Raw genomic sequence first — 9791 nt, 5'->3', positions numbered from 1 at the left:
AAAGTCCCAATAAATTCATGGGATATTCATAAAGATCAAGACATCTCCAGTATCCCACTAATTCACGGGATATTCACAAAGAGATCAAAGATCTGAAAAGTTCCAATAAATTCATAGGATAATCATAAAGATCAAAGCATCTCCAGTATCCCACAAATTTACGGGATATTCACAAAGAGATCAAAGATCTTCAAAGTCCCAATAAATTCATGGAATATTCATAAAGATCAAGACATCTCCAGTATCCTACAAATTCACGGGATATTCACAAAGAGATCAAAGATCTGTAAAGTCCCAATAAATTCATAGGATATTCATAAAGATCAAAGCATCTCCAGTATCCCACAAATTCACGGGATATTCACAAAGAGATCAAAATCTTCAAAGTCCCAATAAATTCATGGGATATTTATAGATCAAAATTCTTTCTTCTTGATAATCAAATACATCAAGAAGATCCACAAAACCTCCTTTCATGGAGATCAAATCCAAATACTCCTACGTTCGAGAAATATGCCACTAACGGTCCTCAAATTACTGAGAAATTCATATCAAATTCTATGTTCGAGAATAAGCCACTAACGGCCCTCGAATTACCGAAAAAATCAAGAGAGAAGAATCAAGGGAGGAACAAATTTGTAACCACAATCAATAAAAAATTCTTGTTTCTTCATATTTTTGTTTGTGGTTAAAATTTATTTTTCGTGAACGAAAATTTGTTGAGAACAATTGTGACTATAAATTACTCTTGCCAATTAATACTTTGTGCAGTACAATTTTAGCAACTACTTAAGATTAGTTGCCATATATATATGTCACACTTCTTCTAGAATTTTTGAAATGTATATATAAATAATAAATTTATATATATTGTACCAAGGACAATAAATAAAATAAATAAATTAAATAAATCATCTCAAAAAGATAAATACTCCTAAAAAAAATATATGTTTACTCATAATAGAAAGTAACTTAAAACATTATACCTAGGATCACTAACTTTTAATCTAAAATATGAAGTTTCTTCCAATAGCCTGTGCTTTACCAACCATATTGCCTTGGTTACACATTTTCATCCTATAAAAACGAAGAATATAATTAAATTTTGATACAAGAATATGAAGAAGTGTATAAGTATATATACAAAAAAAATTATATGCAACTACAATATATAAATGCAAGGTTATAGAAAAAAATAGAGTAAATGCAACATAGCAGTTCCATGGAAGTTAAACACAAATTCACATTTACAAGATATACTACTTTGATTGAACACATGACTTCCAAATTGTGTAATTACACACCTTCTTTTGAGACACGTACTAACAAACATATACCAAGCGTAATATCATAAGTGGAGTTTATGAAGGGTGACCCTTATCTGTACCTTATTTATTTCTAATAGATCGGTTCAACTAAAGGAAACTATATAGACAATGCTGAATTTTTTAAAAAATATTTGTGAAATTTCTTGGGTGATGTCTTCCTGTATAAGAAGGTTTATTGAAAGATTGGCAAACACAAAGGGTACCTAAAAGACTGAAGCAGATACGAACTACTAACCTAACACTAGCAAGAGTAATAAAAAACTAGATTAACTGATACATTAAGCAACCAACACTTACAATTATGGCGAAGTTCTTTTTATGTGGTGTGTCCAATAATGTTGTTGAGTAGCAAACACAATCCCATATCGGAAAAATAGAGAGAACATGTCTAATATTTAAAGTGTCACCCGACTGCACTAGTATGAGGCTTTTTGGGAGGTGTCCAAAAACAAATCCGTGAGGGCTTGGCCCAAAGCGGACAATATCCTACTAGTGCGGAGTTACACGCGATCCCAACAAGTGATATTAGAGATCAGGTTCGGATGTGTCGGAATGGTGACCACCGGTTGGTGAAAAGTTCCCGGTGTAACGACAAGACTGGTGATTTGCAGGTGGTGCCTTGAGTCGAAAGTCTTCCCGGTGAGTGGTGGTCAGGTGGCATGTGCCTTGTGTCGAAAGTCTTCCTGGTGAGTGGTGGTTAGGCAGCGTAATGGCTGTACAAGATGTTTGGCATATCATGTGAAGTGACCTAGTAGTTGAGATCTACAGTTGATGCCTCGTATCGAAAGTCTTCTTGACAAGTGATGGTCAAACGACGTGTCCCACTAGTTGGTAGTGGCGGTACGAGGAGGTCACAAGTGATGTGGTCTTGGTTTGAGGGGGTCATTGAACATGTCCAATATTTAAAGTGTCACCTAACTCCACTAGTATGAGACCTTTTGGGAGGTGCCCAAAGACAAATCCGTGAGGGCTCGGCCCAAATCGGACAATATCATACTAGTGCGGAGTTACACACGATCCCAACAAATGTGTCATCCTTGTTGATTTTAATATACCAACATTTTAGATCAACTAATTTAAACAAGTACGTCCGTCATGTATATGCTCTAAGCAAGACGAGCACTAATTATTGATAATGTATGTATGGCAGAAAATTGTAGCCAAATAACAATATTTTAACATATATAAAGATTGATTCAAGCAAAACAGACATACTTGTATACAACCAACCAGAGTTTTACTATTATATGAATCAGATGAAGTATTACAGATTTATTATTACATGAATCAGATGCAGTATATTACCACAATATTATCCATAACACTTGCAGGACTTGCATCATCTGAATTACTTGAAGTAACAACAATGTTGAAATGGCGGCAGAAAGTCTAGTCTGTTAAACATAGAACAACTAAAAAATTTAATATGATGGAAGTACGATAAATTATTATAACATCAAAAGTGAATTGCAAGTTTTCTCCATTAACAATACACAAAGTAGTTTTCAGACTGCTTCAAACAAGCGAAAAATTAAAAGTATTGTACCTTAATCTAAGTAAACAACCTCCCAACCCTACAAAGGTAGGAGTAAGGTTTACGTACATCTTACCCTTCCTAAACCTCATTTGTGAGACTATACCGAATATGTTGTTGTACGTAAAGCATGACACAGTAGTCTAGCTGATCAATTTAAAGATAACTGAGATAAGCATGTATTCTTACCCACTATTTGAAGCTTATATTTTAAAACAATATTCTCAATGCCAAGAATGAAGACAAAAAAGAGTCATAAGGCACCGGGTTGGGTGTATGTGCAAGGATATTAATAGTTAAACAAAGATGAACTCTAGTAATGACATCATTTGTTGCCTTCTAATCCCCCTAATAGTGGTACTCAGTTACACTCTTTAACTACTTTAAATGACTCACTCTTCACTGTCTTTTTTGTCCATGTACTAAGAGCTTTAGTTATTACTTTAACTGAGATGCACTCCTTCAGATTACCTCTATTGGCACTTTAATAAGAATTGACAAAGTGACTGACATTAGATCACAACCTAATTTTGCTAAAGTTATGGTGAAAGTTGATCTAGTTATTCAAAGGAGGGATTCAGTTTGAATTGGTATTAAAGGGAAAGAAGGCCAAGAAACGGGTGTTTTTTGGTCAGATACACCATTTTTGGTTATTGATTTGATTGTAAGCATCAAGGACACATTGATAATGAGTTTGATTGTGAAAGACAAGGTTGTTTATATCAATAGAGTCAAGTAAATTTCTAAAGGGAGCTCTAAAGTGGATACCACCAGAGCTATGGTTCAGCAGACTCAGGAGAGTGATCATACAAAAACTAGTAAGGCCCTCGAAACACAAATCAAAAGGAAGGTGGTTCAATTCCAAAATATACCAAATCTGAAGCAGAATAACGTTAACAACAAGGGCAAGGAGAAGGAGGATAGCAACCATTATAATACTACTATTCCAAAGATAAAGGTAACAAGAAGACCAAGTTGGATTTAAATAGAACAACCTGCCCAGTGAAATCCCACAGTTGAGGTCTTGGAAGAGTAACGCGTACGCAGACCTTACCATTACTTCAGCAAGGTAGAGAGGCAAAGTTGGGTCTCAATACAAATGTAAAGTAAAGGAGCAATATTGCAAATAGACAAAGGATTCAAAAGGGGATAAGATCTAACTTGAACAAGAACAATCAACTGAAATGGGTGGCCAACGCCTTCATCCATCAAGAATACGATGCATAAGGTAGATCAAATTAATGAAGAGCTATTAATATAAGAGAAAGAAATTGAAATTACTAGAATATGAGCAACAATTCTAACTTTATCCTCAATCTTCATATCTTTCTATTGTTATTTTCGTTTGTACTTCGGATACACAGAATCAGTATATGCAGAACAATAACTTCAACTAGAGTTTAACTATAAACAAGAACACAATGAAGTATATCAAATATCCTCAACACAAGATCAAAATGACCTTTTCAAAAGGTGTATTTTATTCTTTCAGAAATTAAGATGAAATAGAAAATAACCAAGTCGTCCGAATTCACGGAGTTTCCTTAAGGAAATAATTTCCCTCACTGTACCCGAGGTTGTGGAATTTTTCCTCCCAGGATAAAATGGCTAAACAAACCAACTGTAGCGGTACCTCAAACGATTGGAATATCTTCAAACGCACAGAACGTTTTGATTGATCACACAGAGTAATTTGGAAGACAAGAAGTAATTTTGTATTCTGAAATTTTCGTTTCAAAACCTGTGGAAGAAAACAGGTTTTTATAGCCATAATATGCCTCTTCTGAAAAGAGGCAATGGTTCACTTCAAACGTTGCACCTTTTCTGTAAATTCATGTATGTTCATCAAGGAGTGTGTTTGTTCCGAAACAGTCATGTCAGTTCACGAAACATTATGTCATTTTCAGAAGGGTTGCATCCTTCTGAAACTAAACATCAGTTCGAAACATTTCTTGTTCAAACCATTGCATCTGTTACTGTTTCACTGTTACAAAATGCTGCATGTATATATATGGAGTTCCGAAACTCTGCAGTAAAAATTTACTGCATTTTTCCTTGGCATTCTTCTTAATTCAAATAAAGTTTGTCCAAAAAGATAGATCTCATCGATCATTTTCCAAATCCAAATCCAAAGCCGAGCGAGAGACGACGACAGTGCGAGGCATTTCTTATTTCTTGTCTCACTTACCATGTGGAGTAAGCATTCTTATTATAAACACTCCAAAGTTCCCTTCTCCCAGCAATGTGGGAGAATTAGTGAACTTTCCAGTTTCGAGTACACTTTCTAAATTGGGTGTCTCCTTTCCTCCACCATTTTCCATTTTCCATTTTCCATTCACACTTCATACACACTTTGAACCCAACATCTACTTAATGACATGTCCTTGATCAATTGAAGTTTTGGCATGTCTTGTTTAATTACCTCCATAAGTTTTTTTTATGGTTTACATCTCTACCTTACCTCTCCTAATTCTTGCTACAACCAACCTCTTGAACCTCCTAACTAACAAATTCACACCTCCTCTTCAAATATCTGAAACCATCTCAGTCTCGCTTAGTGATCTTGTCAAACATCTACGTAATGAAAAGTTGAAATTCAAGATTAAAACCATAAAAATAAAGAATATTCAGTATCATCAGAACAATATTTTGTATCATTAGAACACTTTCCATGTTATTTGCTAACATTATTCAACGATTTAGTTTCTATCTTCATTAGCAGAATTTATACTACATCACAATTTTTAAAAAAATTTGACACCACAATTGTAAGATTACCAAGAGAAGCAACACTACATCTTCAATTACTTGTTAAAAAGTATTCCCTCTATCTCACTTAGTTCAACAAAAGTAAGTCTAGAACACTAGTCTGTTTGAACCACATATTCTGAAATCTCAACAATGTCTTGAGTTGTTTTGGGAGAATGGAAGTAATCAACATATCTTTTTCCATCCGACAAAATAGAATAAATTTCCGATGTCCGCTCAACAGAAATGACTGCAATACTCAATCCTAAACAATCCTAGCTTCAAAATTAGGTATATCATAATTTTAATCACCAGAAGATTTCGATAAAGATTAGCGGCAGCTTTTCAGAGCTTGAAAAAGTTGGCAAATTAAAGAGATGCAAAGACAAGAAAATAAGTAGATAAAAACAAACAGGAAAACCAAAAAAGCCTTTCGCAATATGAGTTACCTTGACGAACAAACGTAACTTACAAATTGGAGCCCTAATCGCATGAGGGAAGGCCAACTCGTTCAAAGCTCCAATTGACGAAGAGAGAAAAAACTAAAATAACTCAAAGTAAAGAGGGAAAATTCAGCAAAAAGGGAATCCCGCTTCTGCTTTTCCTAAAATTTGAGATAAAGGTACAGTTTTTTCGCCACAAATCAACAAAGGTGTGGAGAAATTTAAGTATTTTACCAACAACAAAAATATAGAGTTTGGCTAATGTATTTATATTTAAATTTATTTTATTAATTCATAATATATAGCAACAAGAATAAAGGTTTTGGCAACAAGAAAAAGTTTGTTATGAAAAGTTCCATCATATGGCAACAATAAACTTAAGTTGTTTCCAATTATTAAATTTTGGCAACAATATTATAGTTGTTGGTAAAAAATTGTTGCGAATTTTGTGTTTTCTTGTCGATAATTAAAAGACAATCCACCGATAGAGTAATACTATAAACTATCTATTCAAAATCACAAACATTATCAGAATACTATGAACAAGAAACTACCGTACAGGCACAGATACAAAAAAGCACCTCTCCCTACAGTTACGGACGCGCTCCTACCCACTAATTCCTCTGCCCTAATTTGTGTCCTTCACACGTACTATCAAGGGTCATGCCATCCCTATTTAATAATTCTTTTTTTGAAACTTGTGATCTAAAACATTGCTTAAATATTTTTGTAGATATAAATCATTTCATTAAGGATAAAAGAGAATTTTAGAGTTCGATTGTTTTTTCTAATTATGGTAAAGTGACTCTTTATTGGACGTGCTAAAATATTTATCAAAATATTGAATTAGTTATATTCAAGGGGGATATGATAAAACTACCCCTTTAATTACTATTTTTTGACCAATGTGTCAAGTCAACAGTGAACAACTATTGATGGACGGAATATTATATCATCCTCATTATTTTAAAGGTCTCTTTAGCCATGTGAGATGAAATCATGATTTGAAATCATATAAAAATGAAGTCAAAGTTTTGTTTGGACATGCAATTTTGAATTTTAAGTTGTATCTTTTTCTTTATAAATAAAAAAGCTCACACTTTATACAATCTTATCAAACAAGCAAACGTTCATAACAAAAGTATAATACACTATCACTAAACTATTCTAAAAGATATATATATATTTATTGATCAAATGATAAATTTGGCGAATAATAAATGATAAAGTAGTAATTGATTTGAAGTAATGCTAATTTTTTAACCGTTTAGCCATGAAAAAAAGTTGAAGTTGAAGTTGAAGTTGTGTTTGACCCTATCTTTTTGGAGAGATTTTTACATTGTAAAGGTGAAGTTGAAATTAGAAAAAAAGTGAAAATAAGTTAGACTTGTTTTCACTTTTTCAAATGACACAATACATAAACATGTCCTAACTTAGCTTTAGATCACACCTTTGACATCTAACTTTGGGTGTGCACAAGTTGACACTTAAATTAGTATAAAGTAGAACATGTAAATACATATGTCCTAGATGGTGTCCTACATAGTCAATTCTTATCCTACATGACGTCATACGTGTATTATGCCACATATAGGATGTGTATATACTTGTTCAACTTTATACGTTTAAGTGTCTACTTGTGCACATCCAAAGTTGAAGGTCATAAATGTGATTTGAGGGTAAGTTAAACTGCATATTTACGTATTATGCCTTTTAAAGTAGAATTTCAAGTTGTATGTGAAGTTTTTATGATCAAACATCATTTTTAATAAAATGAAAAAAAAATCAAAAAAATATATATATTTAAAGATTGTTAATAGTAATAATGTGAACTATAAATTTTATTTACATATGAAATAAATGATTGATGGATATAAATGGTGAGATTTATTTTATAAAATATAAACTTGTGGGTTAATTTTTGTATTTGAAAACTTTTAACTAATGATTTGAAATTTCAAATTATATTTTTTAAAGAACTTGAAATTTTATGTCATGATGTAAAATTATAAACATGAAATCAAATGTTCAAACGCTTACCTAAGTATAAGGCCAAACACATCGTGTAACAATTCGAGACTACCCCCTAGTCGTCACACGGTGCTTACGACCCCGAAGGACCACAAGCTAACCCATGAATGATATCTATTGTGAGCACTGAATAATAATACTGTAATTAATGCGGAAAATGGGCTGAAATGCCATAAGGTTCATGTAACGCCCCAAAAACGGGTCCCGGAGCATCACACGGTGCTTGATTCTACAAGTAGCCCCAAACTAACCCTTTGAGTCATTTTCATTCAGTTCAACACAAATCAACGGGGGTTCCATAAATAACCCTCAAATATCAACAAAGTAATCATCATCCAAGAATAAAAGAATTTCAGAAAGATAACAAAATACGACTTATTAGTCAACTCCCAACATCTATACTAGTCTGACAAGCCTCTAAGAAAATCAATAAAACGAGTGAGCCATTGAGACATGCCCCAACTGACTCATACTCAGTTATCAAATGTAAACAATTCCGTAAAACCAATATCAGACATCACGTCCTCGAAACATGAGGACTCACCACAACAGAGGATGTAGAACAGCGTGCCCGACGAATCACTGTTGAACCTGGAACTGAGCACCTGTGCAACCCACATTCGAAGATGTGGGTCAGTACCATGGAAAGGAACCGAGTATATGAGGGTGTATACAGTTGTATAAACCTCATCATCATAAGTATTTATAACAAATATGCAGGATGTATGAAAGACTCACATAACCCGAAGAAAATCATTATAATCATGAGAGGATGAAATAAGTATAATAACACATGTGAGTCATCATATAATTTGTCAATTACTTTCAGTTCATCAAGAATATCAATTCTCATAAGGTAAATATCATTTAAATCTTTCGAAAGAATAACTTTCACAATTCCACTTTCAAATCACTTCACCATTCACCATAGACACAAGAAAACACACACACACTGGGAGATCCTATAACCGACATAAATCATGTGAGCTACATGGAGTCCAACGTACAACCCACGTTGGGGAGAGCCGTCCTATCCTTACCATCGGAGTAGGATTATCGATATCAAATCCACACAAACTAGTGATTACTATATAAATCAGTCTCAGTCTCACTCCTATGGGGGAACGTAGTTCTAGGGAAGTAAGGTCGCTTTATACCTCCCACTCGGTGCTAAAGATTTCTCCCAGACTTAGCTCAAATCATTTCAAAGACAATCCACAATAAAACAATTTCAGTAATATATAAATATACATCGGGAGCCATCATGCTTCCCATCTATCAAAATTAACCACGTTGTGGATTTCTTTCACACTCGAGTTCAAAACAACTCTATTAAGACCAAAAGGTCAAATCATTCAAAATATCTCAAATATTCAACATCAACGTGCTTATAACACACATTTTCTCAAAAAACACAATTTTCAATGGGGATTCACGATCCAAATATCAAAATCATGATAAATATCATTCAAGATTCATGCTTTATATCACCACACATGAAAATTCATCTTTCAAAATCATAGATATCAAGATTTCATAATAATCATCATAAGATATGGGTTCATGCTTCAAATTCATAAAAATCAAATAAAAATCATGCCTCTGTAAAGAAAATTACTTTTGGGCACAAGAACGAAAGAGAGTTTTTGTTGAAAAATCTCACATACCTTGAATGATGAACTTTAGATCGATACTCATTTTTGAGAT

At 33.5% G+C, this 9791-nt stretch overlaps 1 long non-coding RNA gene across 1 annotated transcript; it reads right to left on the bottom strand.

The window, feature by feature from the left end:
* Positions 1-534: 534 nt before the first annotated feature.
* On the bottom strand, positions 535-6302 carry LOC107840726. Its single transcript, XR_001665297.2, has 3 exons — positions 6060-6302; positions 2634-2722; positions 535-1077 (listed from the first exon to the last, which is right to left on the bottom strand). It is a non-coding gene; the product is annotated as an uncharacterized LOC107840726 (long non-coding RNA).
* Positions 6303-9791: the final 3489 nt, after the last annotated feature.

The sequence above is a fragment of the Capsicum annuum genome, chromosome 1 (assembly GCF_002878395.1).
Source record: "Capsicum annuum cultivar UCD-10X-F1 chromosome 1, UCD10Xv1.1, whole genome shotgun sequence".
Taxonomy (NCBI): domain Eukaryota; kingdom Viridiplantae; phylum Streptophyta; class Magnoliopsida; order Solanales; family Solanaceae; genus Capsicum; species Capsicum annuum.
The sequence above is the reverse complement of the archived record's forward strand: the minus strand, read 5'-3'. Positions and strand labels throughout refer to the sequence as shown.